Source organism: Microcaecilia unicolor, chromosome 3, assembly GCF_901765095.1.
Source record: "Microcaecilia unicolor chromosome 3, aMicUni1.1, whole genome shotgun sequence".
NCBI classification, from domain to species: Eukaryota; Metazoa; Chordata; class Amphibia; order Gymnophiona; family Siphonopidae; genus Microcaecilia; species Microcaecilia unicolor.
This window is the reverse complement of record NC_044033.1, coordinates 345,326,736-345,338,894: the sequence shown is the minus strand read 5'-3', so window position 1 is coordinate 345,338,894 and position 12,159 is coordinate 345,326,736. Positions and strand designations below refer to the sequence as shown.

The 12,159-nt window shown below is 42.0% G+C and overlaps 1 protein-coding gene across 1 annotated transcript in view; it reads right to left on the bottom strand.

Moving 5' to 3' along the window:
• The window catches only part of SYNE1 (spectrin repeat containing nuclear envelope protein 1), a 982,166-nt gene that overhangs the window by 515,524 nt on the left and 454,483 nt on the right, over nucleotides 1-12,159 (bottom strand).

The window sequence follows — 12,159 nt, the reverse complement described above, 5'->3', positions numbered from 1 at the left end:
TACTTCAGAGTCATGTCTGACAATGGTGCCATAAGCTGGCTCCCCACCTCTACTCTGAAGCGTCTTTCCACCACTTCACTCCACAGCAGCCTGAAGCTGGATGAGGTGTGAGAAAAAAGTTCCAGAGCTTCTATCAGCCATGAGGAGGAGATTCCCACCCCTCTACCAGTGAAGACTTTCAAATTGTGGACATCCTTCTCTAAAAGTACCAGCAGAGGTTCTCACCCCCTCTGGCGACACATATCTTCTTTCACAGAATGCTGCTTCTGTAACACTCAGCCAACCAAATGATTAGAAATCACCAATCCATCCACTTTCATACTCAAATTGTCCGTCTACTGAAGCTGATTATCTCTTATCACCAGTCTCTCTGTGGCCCCACCACTCCCTCTCTCCATTCATAATGTTAGGGCTATACCGAATATTTGTATTCAATTCGATTCGGCCAAGAATAGTGCCCCAAATGCATTATTCATATTTGGCCAAGTAGTGATTTAATTCAAATATGAATAATCTGTGCCAAATCCTACTGAAATAAACACTTGATCTCTGATTTTATGTTGCTTCTTTTATCATTTGTTATGATAAAACAAATGCTTTAGCTCAATGCTCATTATTCATATTCAGCCAAACAATATTTTTTCATTATTTGTATTCAGATGAATATTAAAATATGCTACTCGGTACAGCTCTATTTCATATATCCCTGCTCAATTAACACAAAAATGAAAATTTCTACTCACTCAGCAAACATCCTACACGTCTCCCTAAAACAGTCCTCAACCTCTGCATACCCTAGACCTCCTTCACTCACTACATGCTACAAATCTACACCCTACTTCATTCCTTACCCATTGCACACCCCATACATCCTCCTCATCTACCACACATTTCCCCTCACCACTCTTTATTCACCACACACATAAAAACATAACCACCACAAATCCAGTACACCCCCAAAGGCCCTGTCACCTAGCAGACAGCTAACACACTCACCTCACCAATCATACTCACACCATCTAACACACAAACACATACACCATCTACTACTTCCAACCATCCTACACAACTCCTCACACCACGTCCTCACACAACAAAGATCACTCATTACTCAACACACCCCTTCCAAAAAACTACTCTTTCATCCACCATACAAAACAAACTTCCCCTCTGACCCTCTTACTCAACACATACTGAATATATGCCCTCACACACCAAACAACTCACATACCATTCGTTATCTACTCCAGATCTCACATATCCATCCTCTAACAAATATATCACATAGCTCCTAATTTGACAGATACACAGCACTACTTACTCTCTAAACACTCTACAACAGCGGTTCCCAAACTGTGCACCGCGGCACCCTGTTGCACCGCAGGAAACTCTCTTTTCAAAGATCCATCTCACATCCATGATGACATCACTTGTTCCTTGCCCTTTCCTGAGCCCTGCTTGAACTTTAGGCAGTTCTTGTTCCAGGTATGATTGTGTCTCCACTGAATGATCTTGATTAGAACTTGCTGACCTATGGGATAAGTGACTGTGCAATAATTTCCACAGCCAGTCAGATCTCCGTTCTTCATTACTGGTATGAACACACAGATTTGGTATGGACACAGATCTTTTCCAATCAGTCAGCTATGACATTGTCCTACAATTTCCTGGCAGCCTTATATATATTGTAACTACTGCATCTGATTATTGTAATACTTCGGTGTGAATGTTATCAATGCCCAGTGCTTTGATAAAGCTTTCAATATTGCTTCGACTTCTTCTTTTTTCACCAATTGCTTCTGATTATAAGGTGTAGACTGACACGACTGTCAATCCCTTTGAATTTTACAGTATAATGACTCAGTGTATTCTTTCCATCTTTTCTTAATCTTCTCAGTGTCATTCAACATGGATTCTTGAGCATCTTATAGCATTTCAGTTTGAGACTGGAATTTTCTCTTTAACTGATATAGCCCCAGGAAAGCAGATCTTATCTTTCCTCTTATATTTTCTGATTCTATTTCCTTGCACACACTGTTTTAGTACTTTTTAACTGATGTTATTGCACTTTGGAAATTTCATCTAAATTCCATGATTAATCTTTCTTTTCTCCTCTGACATTAGCTTCTCTATGTTTCTGAGCAATTTTGAGAATTTCTTCAGTCATCCATTTTGGATAATTTTTTTTCTTTTTCAACTTTGCAAGGACTTTTCACTTTCTTCTAGTACAAAATCTTTGGGGTTCTTTTACAAAACTGCATTAACATTTTTAGCTAGCAGTAAAAATCAACTGGCGGTAAACGCTACCATACCGATTATATTCCTATCTGCGTCTCAGCATTTACCGCCAACTGATTTTTACCGCGTGCTAAAAGCTCTAGTCGGCTTTGTAAAAGGCCCATTTTGTGTCTTCCTATAACTCTTCTGGTACTCTGTCGTTGGTATCCAATGTGACAAATTAATTTTGAAGGTCTTTAAATTCTAATGGTTTGTCTTCAAGATCAGACTTGGCTATGTTCATGACAGGATTGCTATTTGTCAGCTAGTCCTAAATTCACCCTTTTAGCTATGCGGGTGGCAGGACTAAATATTGCTGGCACCCACATAACATATGTATCAATCTATATCTCTTTCTATATTTAATACACACACATATTCAAGTCACTAACTAGAAAAAACAGCAATGATTATTTCAGTCCTTGGCTCCTGTTACCTAGCAACTGGACATCAACATAGCTCCAGCTCACCTGCAGTTCAATAATTCAGAAATAAAATTCAGTAACCTGCACAGCCCACAATCTAAACACAACTAATCTTTTAAAAATGACATGGATGCAGAAAATATGAAAATAAGAAATATATATAAAATTAACTGAAGCAAAAAAAACAAAAGCTAATCAGATCCTTGGATAGATGAATGATGGATCCGGATTTCCTATGATTCTGTAGCAACCAAACTAAAAATTGTTCGCTGTTACATCATTTACCTTTTGTAAAGAGACCACAGGAAATAGGTCCATATGTTGCCACTTCCTCCCACAGGTGTTGGGCAGTCTGCTTCTCATCTTATAAAATCCTCTGGCAGCTATATTCCACAATGACTGTACCCCCCCCCCCCCCCCAATCCCAGATTGCTGTATCCTGCCAAATTCCCACTGCTCCCCACAGCCACTCTACTGGGCAAACAGTAACTATTCTCACAAGTGTTGCCAAGGGCAAGAGCTGCAGTAGTGTCAGGGGACAGGGTGGGTGGCAGCATCTGGTGGTGGGGTGGGGAAAAGGGGATGCAATAGTTCAGAGCAAAGTGAGAGCAGGTGAGAGAAGGGGAAAACTGATGGGGTAGGAAGAGGGGGCAGGGAATAAGAAAATGGAGTGGAATGGTACGAAGACAAATTCCCCAAAATTCTAAACCATTTAACTGGCCAGGAATGGCACCTTGCCAGTTAAATGGTACTTATCTGGCAATATTCAGCGAGAGATACCTGGCTGTCTCCCGCTGAATATTATAGCCTAGTCACCAGCTATGTTGTGTGACATAGACAGTTAACGCCAATATTCATTGGCTGACCAGCTAAGTTTGGTGGCCATATTTGACTGAGTACCAGGCTTATCTTTGGCTGGTTCAAACTTGGTTAGCGCTGAATATCCGCTTGGCCAGTTAAGTTAGAACCAGCCAAAAATATGCCGGTCACCAGAAACAGCTCAGCACTGAATATCCAGGCTCAGCACTGACTGCGAGAGTTATCTGGGCTAACTCCCATGGTCTGAATATCAGGCCCAAAAAGGGTAACATAGTAACAGATGGCTGTTAAAGAATAGCATGGTATATCTAATCTGCCCAGCAAGGTAGTTTTAGAATTGTACCTGATGCCCCATGCAGGTTACACCCCTCTCTATGTCATTTGTTTTGCTTTGATCCCATCCTCTTACTAGACATGGATCCTCTGTGTTTACCTCACACCTTCTTGAATTCTGTCACTGATTTTGTCCCAACCATCTCCATCAAGAGAGTGTACCTTGACATTCACAATCCTTTTCATGAGAAAGCTTTTCCTGATGTTACTCTTAAGCTCATCTTCTTATAGCCTCATTTCATGTCCTCTAGTACTATAGCCTCCCTCTGTCATTGAAAAAGATTTGTTTGCTCACCAACCCCTTTAAAGTATTTAAAAAAAAAAAAAACTATATCATATCATCCTTGTCTCTCATCTCCTACTTATTCTGGTGCAAACGCCATACCATTTTGGACATTTTCTTCTGAACTGTCTCAAGTCTTTCTATATCCTTAGCAAAATAATGACCTCCAGAACTTAACTTAGGAGTGGAGGAGTGGCCTAGTGGTTAGGGTGGTGGACTTTGGTCCTGAGGAACTGAGTTTGATTCCCACTTCAGACACAGGCAGCTCCTTGTGACTCTGGCCAAGTCACTTAACCCTCCATTGCCCCATGTAAGCCGCATTGAGCCTGCCGTGAGTGGGAAAGCGCGGGATACAAATGTAAAAAAAAACAACCCCACAGTAGTCCAATTGAGGCTTCTTCAATGACTTGTACAGGGGCATTAGCATGCCTGTCTTCTGCTGGTTATACCTCTCTGTATGCAGCCTAGCATCCTTCTGACTTTGGCCACCACCTTGTCATACTGTTTCACCAGACACTATCACCTGAACCTCAGGCATTATCACCCAGAGGTCACTCTTCTGTTCCATATGTATCAGCCTCTCTCTATCTAAGCTCCGCTGGATTTCTGAACCCAAAATGCATCACTGCATTTCTTTGCATTAAAGCTTAACTGTAAAGTGATGAAGGGGTAAGGAACAAAATGAAACCCTGGGGAGCAGGAAGGAAAAGAGACAGGCTAAGGGAGACGAGGGAGATGAAGGGGGGAGGGGTTGATTGAGAAAGGAACAACTGGTGAAAGACTGGAGAGGAGGAAGAAAAAGAGAGTGTGGAAGCATGGCCAACCCTACCAATCAGCCCTGCTTGTGAACTCAGTTGACTTATGCAGCTGAGGTCTTGGCCAAGGGCAGTGGAATACCTTTTTCAGTTGGAAGAGCCAAACAAATACAGTGGTGGAAATAAGTATTTGATCCCTTGCTGATTTTGTAAGTTTGCCCACTGACAAAGACATGAGCAGCCCATAATTGAAGGGTAGGTTATTGGTAACAGTGAGAGATAGCACATCACAAATTAAATCCGGAAAATCACATTGTGGAAAGTATATGAATTTATTTGCATTCTGCAGAGGGAAATAAGTATTTAATCCCTCTGGCAAACAAGACCTAATACTTGGTGGCAAAACCCTTGTTGGCAAGCACAGCGGTCAGACGTCTTCTGTAGTTGATGATGAGGTTTGCACACATGTCAGGAGGAATTTTGGTCCACTCCTCTTTGCAGATCATCTCTAAATCATTAAGAGTTCTGGGCTGTCGCTTGGCAACTCGCAGCTTCAGCTCCCTCCATAAGTTTTCAATGGGATTAAGGTCTGGTGACTGGCTAGGCCACTCCATGACCCTAATGTGCTTCTTCCTGAGCCACTCCTTTGTTGCCTTGGCTGTATGTTTTGGGTCATTGTCGTGCTGGAAGACCCAGCCACGACCCATTTTTAAGGCCCTGGCGGAGGGAAGGAGGTTGTCACTCAGAATTGTACGGTACATGGCCCCATCCATTCTCCCATTGATGCGGTGAAGTAGTCCTGTGCCCTTCGCAGAGAAACACCCCCAAAACATAACATTTCCACCTCCATGCTTGACAGTGGGGACGGTGTTCTTTGGGTCATAGGCAGCATTTCTCTTCCTCCAAACACGGCGAGTTGAGTTCATGCCAAAGAGCTCAATTTTTGTCTCATCTGACCACAGCACCTTCTCCCAATCACTCTCGGCATCATCCAGGTGTTCACTGGCAAACTTCAGACGGGCCGTCACATGTGCCTTCCGGAGCAGGGGGACCTTGCGGGCACTGCAGGATTGCAATCCGTTATGTCGTAATGTGTTACCAATGGTTTTCGTGGTGACAGTGGTCCCAGCTGCCTTGAGATCATTGACAAGTTCCCCCCTTGTAGTTGTAGGCTGATTTCTAACCTTCCTCATGATCAAGGATACCCCACGAGGTGAGATTTTGCGTGGAGCCCCAGATCTTTGTCGATTGACAGTCATTTTGTACTTCTTCCATTTTCTTACTATGGCACCAACAGTTGTCTCCTTCTCGCCCAGCGTCTTACTGATGGTTTTGTAGCCCATTCCAGCCTTGTGCAGGTGTATGATCTTGTCCCTGACATCCTTAGACAGCTCCTTGCTCTTGGCCATTTTGTAGAGGTTAGAGTCTGACTGATTCACTGAGTCTGTGGACAGGTGTCTTTCATACAGGTGACCATTGCCGACAGCTGTCTGTCATGCAGGTAACGAGTTGATTTGGAGCATCTACCTGGTCTGTAGGGGCCAGATCTCTTACTGGTTGGTGGGGGATCAAATACTTATTTCCCTCTGCAGAATGCAAATAAATTCATATACTTTCCACAATGTGATTTTCCGGATTTAATTTGTGATGTGCTATCTCTCACTGTTACCAATAACCTACCCTTCAATTATGGGCTGCTCATGTCTTTGTCAGTGGGCAAACTTACAAAATCAGCAAGGGATCAAATACTTATTTCCACCACTGTAAATCTCCATCCCATCCCTAAGCTCTGTAATTGCTAATGCTGTATTGGGCAAAATATTGGTCAGACCATGGCCCCAATGGCCTACCCATTCTGCTGCATATGGACCAGTAGCATAGCCAGAAGTCCATTTCTGGGTGAGCCCAGGGGCGAACTGGGTGGGTCCATGCATTATCTCTCTGCCCTACCCCCCCCCCCCCAATTATGTTACAATTAATACCTTGGCTGTCAAAGATGTCTAAGCCCTGCCAGCTAAAGATTTCCTCTACCCAAGCCTCCCATGCCATCTAAACAACAGAGAAGTCAAAGGTGTGCTTCCAGTCACCAGTGCTGACACTCCCTATATATGAAATGTGATTGTGGGGGTTCACTGCTTTAGCGACTGGAATGGCACAGGGGGCTTTACAGAGGACATCTTCAGCTGAGAGGCTTGGGCATCCTTGCCAGCAATATCAACCATGTGCATTGCTGCTGGGTGGGTCTGGGTTCAAAGTGGGTGGGCCCTGCCCACCCAGGCCTACTGGACCCTGAAGTGTGTCTCAATACATGGCGTTTCATCCCTATAACTCTCCAAACACACAGACACAGACACACAGGCTGTTTCTCTGTGGAACAGTTGTAGAAAAAAATGAGAAACTTTCAAGAGAGAATGAAAGAGATTGTAGTGAAAGAATGCTATATGCAGAGAAAGAATAAAGTGCTGAAAGGAAGTAGGAGAAAGAAAAACAAATGAAACAGACAGTGAGGAAACACAAAAATGATTTTGACAAAACAAAAATATTTCATTTAAGGAGATCAATTTTCAAAAGCCATTAATATGAGAGCAAATAGCTATATGCCTAAGTACAAGACCTTTTTGAAAAATTCCTACCCCGAGTGTGAGTTAACCTATGCATCATGTTCCACAGCACATGTAATTTTACCTCCTGCATCATAGCAGAGGTACAGCTAATGCCATTCATAATTTTGATATTTGGAACTATAACCATTCTTTTGGCCGTAAAAGTTCCCACAGAAAAACCAGGCATAAAACTCTGTGAGGGTGTTTTCCATGTGCAATTTATCAAGGGCAAGTATGCACAGACATTCCCTTTGAGAAGTTGGTGTAAAACTAATAAGAACCAGTGGACTGCACACCTGGCTGCACAGTTTTGAACATTTCCCCATAGATGAATATTTTTTAAAACTCTTGAATACAAAAAAACAAACTTGACCCACTAAATTGGCAACAATATGTGAAAATAAAGCACGTAATGTTAAAGGGAAGGAAAAAGCCTCAAAGAGCTCAAGACCAATTTGTTTTCGGTCTAAAGAGCTAAAGGTGATCAATATGATCTTTTCCTCATCATTGGCTGAAAGAACCTTCCCTCATGTCCAAGAATCATTGCACAACAAAATCTTCAATAATAATAATAATTCAATTTCAGAACATGCAAAATGTGCAAAACCCAAAATACACTAACTAAGGGTATCACTTCTAAAGAGTACTTGGCTCAAACACATCACCAGCAATTTAAGTAAATATGTAAGGGTCAATTGTCAAACTGCATTTAGACAGTCACCATTTGACATTCAATTTCATCAGAGCCACACATATAAAACTAGGTGCACACTCCAGTGTATGCATGCTTTTATAAGCACAGAAAAATGAACGTGGAACGCAGGGGCCAGGGGCGTGGCCAACTACGTGCCTACTCTAGATGATTAAGCTCAGATATTGAATATTCATATGCAGGGGTGGAATGAGAGTGATCTGGACCCCTGGGCAGTGAGGGTAATCTGGGGCCCCCCACCGCTGCACCGTTGTCCCCCCACTGCCGCAGCTGCTGCCCTTCTCCCACACACCACAGTCCTCTGAGCCTTAATGGGCCCTTCCTACCTTGAAGGGCCATGGTGGTCTAGTGTCTTCTTCAGGGGCAGGAAAGAACTTCACTCTTTCCTGCCCACTACTGCTATTCTGCCTGGTGCTGCTGTGTTTTCAAAATGGCGGCCGAGACTTCCTGCAGTAGTCTCATGGGTCTCGACAGTCTCACGAGAGTGCCGCAGGGAGTCTCGGCAGCCATTTTGAAAACACGGCTGTGCTGAGCAGAATAGCAGCAGCAGTGTTGTCCCCCCCCCCCCTCACAGAGGCCACTAGACCACCAGGGCCCTTCAAGGTAGGACCAGAGGGGTTGTAGTGTATGGCAGCGGCAGGCAACTGGGCAGGGCCTCTAGGCCCCTAGAGTCTCTGGGCCCTAGGGCACTGCCCGGCTACTCGAAAGGTCAGTCTGCCCCTGTTCATATGTCTAGCACATACATGTGGGCTGGTTGGGCCAAAACCAGGTATAACCTGGTGTGTACAGTCCAAATATCTATGCTAGACGTACAGGAAGTCGATAACTGTGCTTATGCATCTAGACAAGGTGAGTAGGTGCACACGTTGATTAGGCATGTATTTTCAGCAATACAAAAGAGCGCCAAAAGTTAGGAACGAAAAATATGAGCGCTAAGTGCAATTCTCTAACGGCAATTGCACATGAAACTGACATTTTAGAACAGTGCACAAGTAGGCATGTGGGCGCCTAACTTTAGGTGCAAGCACATACGTCATGTCAAAGGCTGGTGTAAATAGTTCTGCCTAAATGTGGCAGTTGTGCACATAAGTCACAGTATTCTGTAATTTATGCACACAACTGCAAGACACACCCCTGACCAACTCATGTGCATCTCCTCCTCTTCTGTAGCTGCACTCTACAGCATTTAAGGGGCATTCACCAAGCGGTGTATTGGCCTTAATACACCTTAAAGTGCATTAAGAGAATCAGTGCACACTAAATGCTAAGAGCCCATAGGTACAGAATGGGCTTTAGCGTTTAATACGTGCTAATTCCTTTAACGCGCATTAAGGCCATAACACCGCTTGATGAATTCCCGAATTCTCCCCCCCCCCCCCCCACAAGTTTATAGAATAGTGCCTAAGTGCAAATACATGCATTGCTACAAATTAGTGCTAGTTAGAACCAATTAACGCCACTTAAGGGCTATTAGTGGTACTTAAGCCAAGTGGCGCCTAAACTGACAATTAAGTTAGGCGCACAACTGGTACTATTCTATAACTTGCATTCCCAAAATTGCATACTAGTCAGAAGTTTGGGTGCACATCTTTATATAATCTGGGGGTATACATACAGCACTGCTGAGAATGTGCCCAATCTAGGTGTACACCTTGGCTACTGGACATCTTTAAACATCCCATTTAAAATTTACCTTATAAATTACTAGTCCTCCCTAACCCTGTCCCCGGATTGCCTCCAGTTAGTCTTCGTAAATTTATGCACAAAAATAGCTCTCTACCAAGAGCTAACGTGTGTCAAACATTTAGGGTAAAATCTATATATCGCGCCTCGATTTCCGTGTGGAAATCAAAGCGTATTCCATAAAGTACGCTTTAATTTAGGCATATGTTATAGAATACATCGCTTGCTGCTCTGCGTGACTACATTTAGTTGCGGTCAATTACGTCAACTAAATCCTGGTGTAAATTCTGACGCGTAAATTAGGTGTACAGTGGGTGTATTCTATAACAATGCACATAGATTTTAGAAATGTCCATGCCCCACCCATTCCATTCCCATAATCACACCCACTTTTCAACTATGTGACTTAGAATTTAGGCACACCACGTTACAAATATGCTTAACGAGTCATGTGCATAAATTCTAACTAGTGCTAATTAGTGTTGATAATTGCTTAACATCCAATTAACAGTGTTGATTAGCTGGTTAATCAATTAAGTTACGTGCATTGTTATAGAATATGCTTCGATTTCCGTGCAGAAATTAAGGCGTCATATACAGAAACCTGGGATAAGTGAGTGAATTAGCACATGCTAACTTTTAATGCACAGCCATGGTAACTGTTAATTCACACACTAACACCCGGATTCTATATACGGTGCCCAAATTTGGATGCACTGCCGAGATGCACACACAAATTAGTTAGTTAAGGAGCTCTTAACCATCAATAATTGGGTGCCAGTAACCAATTATTGATGTTAACTGACACTCATTTTTGCAAATGCATTTGGCTTCACGCTGTTCTATAAGGCAGGGCAAGGAACGACCACAGAGAGTGGAGGAACCCACAATCCTACGAAAAAATAGTACAGCAAAGAGGAGTAGGATGATCTGGCCTTAGCAATCACCCAGGGAGACGTCTAGAAAATTAGCCTTTATTAGCAAACATCAAATGACTCGACACACTTTGACACCACAAGGTCTAAATGCAGAAATCAACTACAGTCCCTTTCTGTGATCTCCTTTGCATAGACCAATGAACAAATTTTAGCATGTAAATATATTCTCAGGAACTGATCCCCTGTTTTAAATAAACACTTTTTAAGTATATATTTTTGAAATACACATTTTTCAAAAGATGACAGCTGAATGACAAAAGGTCAAAATGTTGATTTTCTCTTAATCAATACCAATATATCTATGTAGACACAGGGGAAAGAAGGAAGGGCATCTTCCAGTAATGCCTAATATTATTTAAGTAGACTGTCTTATTTATTGCAAAATCTTTTAATATTCATCCTAGAATAAGATGCATATAAGTATACCATGTTTTAAAAAATATTTTGCATTATAATACCCATCCACATGAGTCCATACATGCTCAAATTTGTTTGGCAATATACATTTTTTATTTTATTTTTTATGTAATTATTTTTTTTATATATTTCTTATTTTTTATTTTTACCCCTTTTTTATTTTCCTTTTTGATTGTTAAATTCAGCCATCTTTGTTTCTATTCATTCATTTTATCCTTATTTTCATTATTTTTATTTTTGTATTTACACTTGGCCACAGACATGACATCCTTATTTTTAGCGCATCAATATCCACCGAATCCCTTTCCTAATTACACCGTCTAAATCGACACCATATGCACGTATTTTGTGCATCCTTTCATTTTTCCACCATTGCATTCAGAGGCACGTGCCTGCGCATGCCTGATTGGGTCCTTTTTGGCGCGGATTTCCTGTATTTAAATAACAGACAGAGGCATCCATATCTTTTCTTGTACTTTTCACTGACGCTGTTGGTGAAGCTCGTGAACATATTGGATTGGCATTATTGGGTGAGTAACAACAGACTTTTCTGATTTTTTAGCTTGACCCATGTGTCTATCAGTTTTTCTGACTGCTGTAGTGTAATTAGTGGTTTTGCCTTTTGTTACAGCAGTTTAACTTATTGATTTGGCGACGCTCACATTTGTTTGTATAATACCAGGTTCATCTGGTTTGTCTACAACACCTTCACGGAGCCCAAATGTCCCTCATATACTTTTTATGATCTTTTTTGTGTTTCTTTTTTGAGAGCATATGTATGTGCCTTTATATAGCTGATCGCCTGATGAGCTTAAATAAGCAAGATGTATTACATAAGCAATGCATAACAATTTAGAATGTGCATTTTTTAAAATTATATATGAAGCATTTCCCCATTGAAAAACTTAACACTT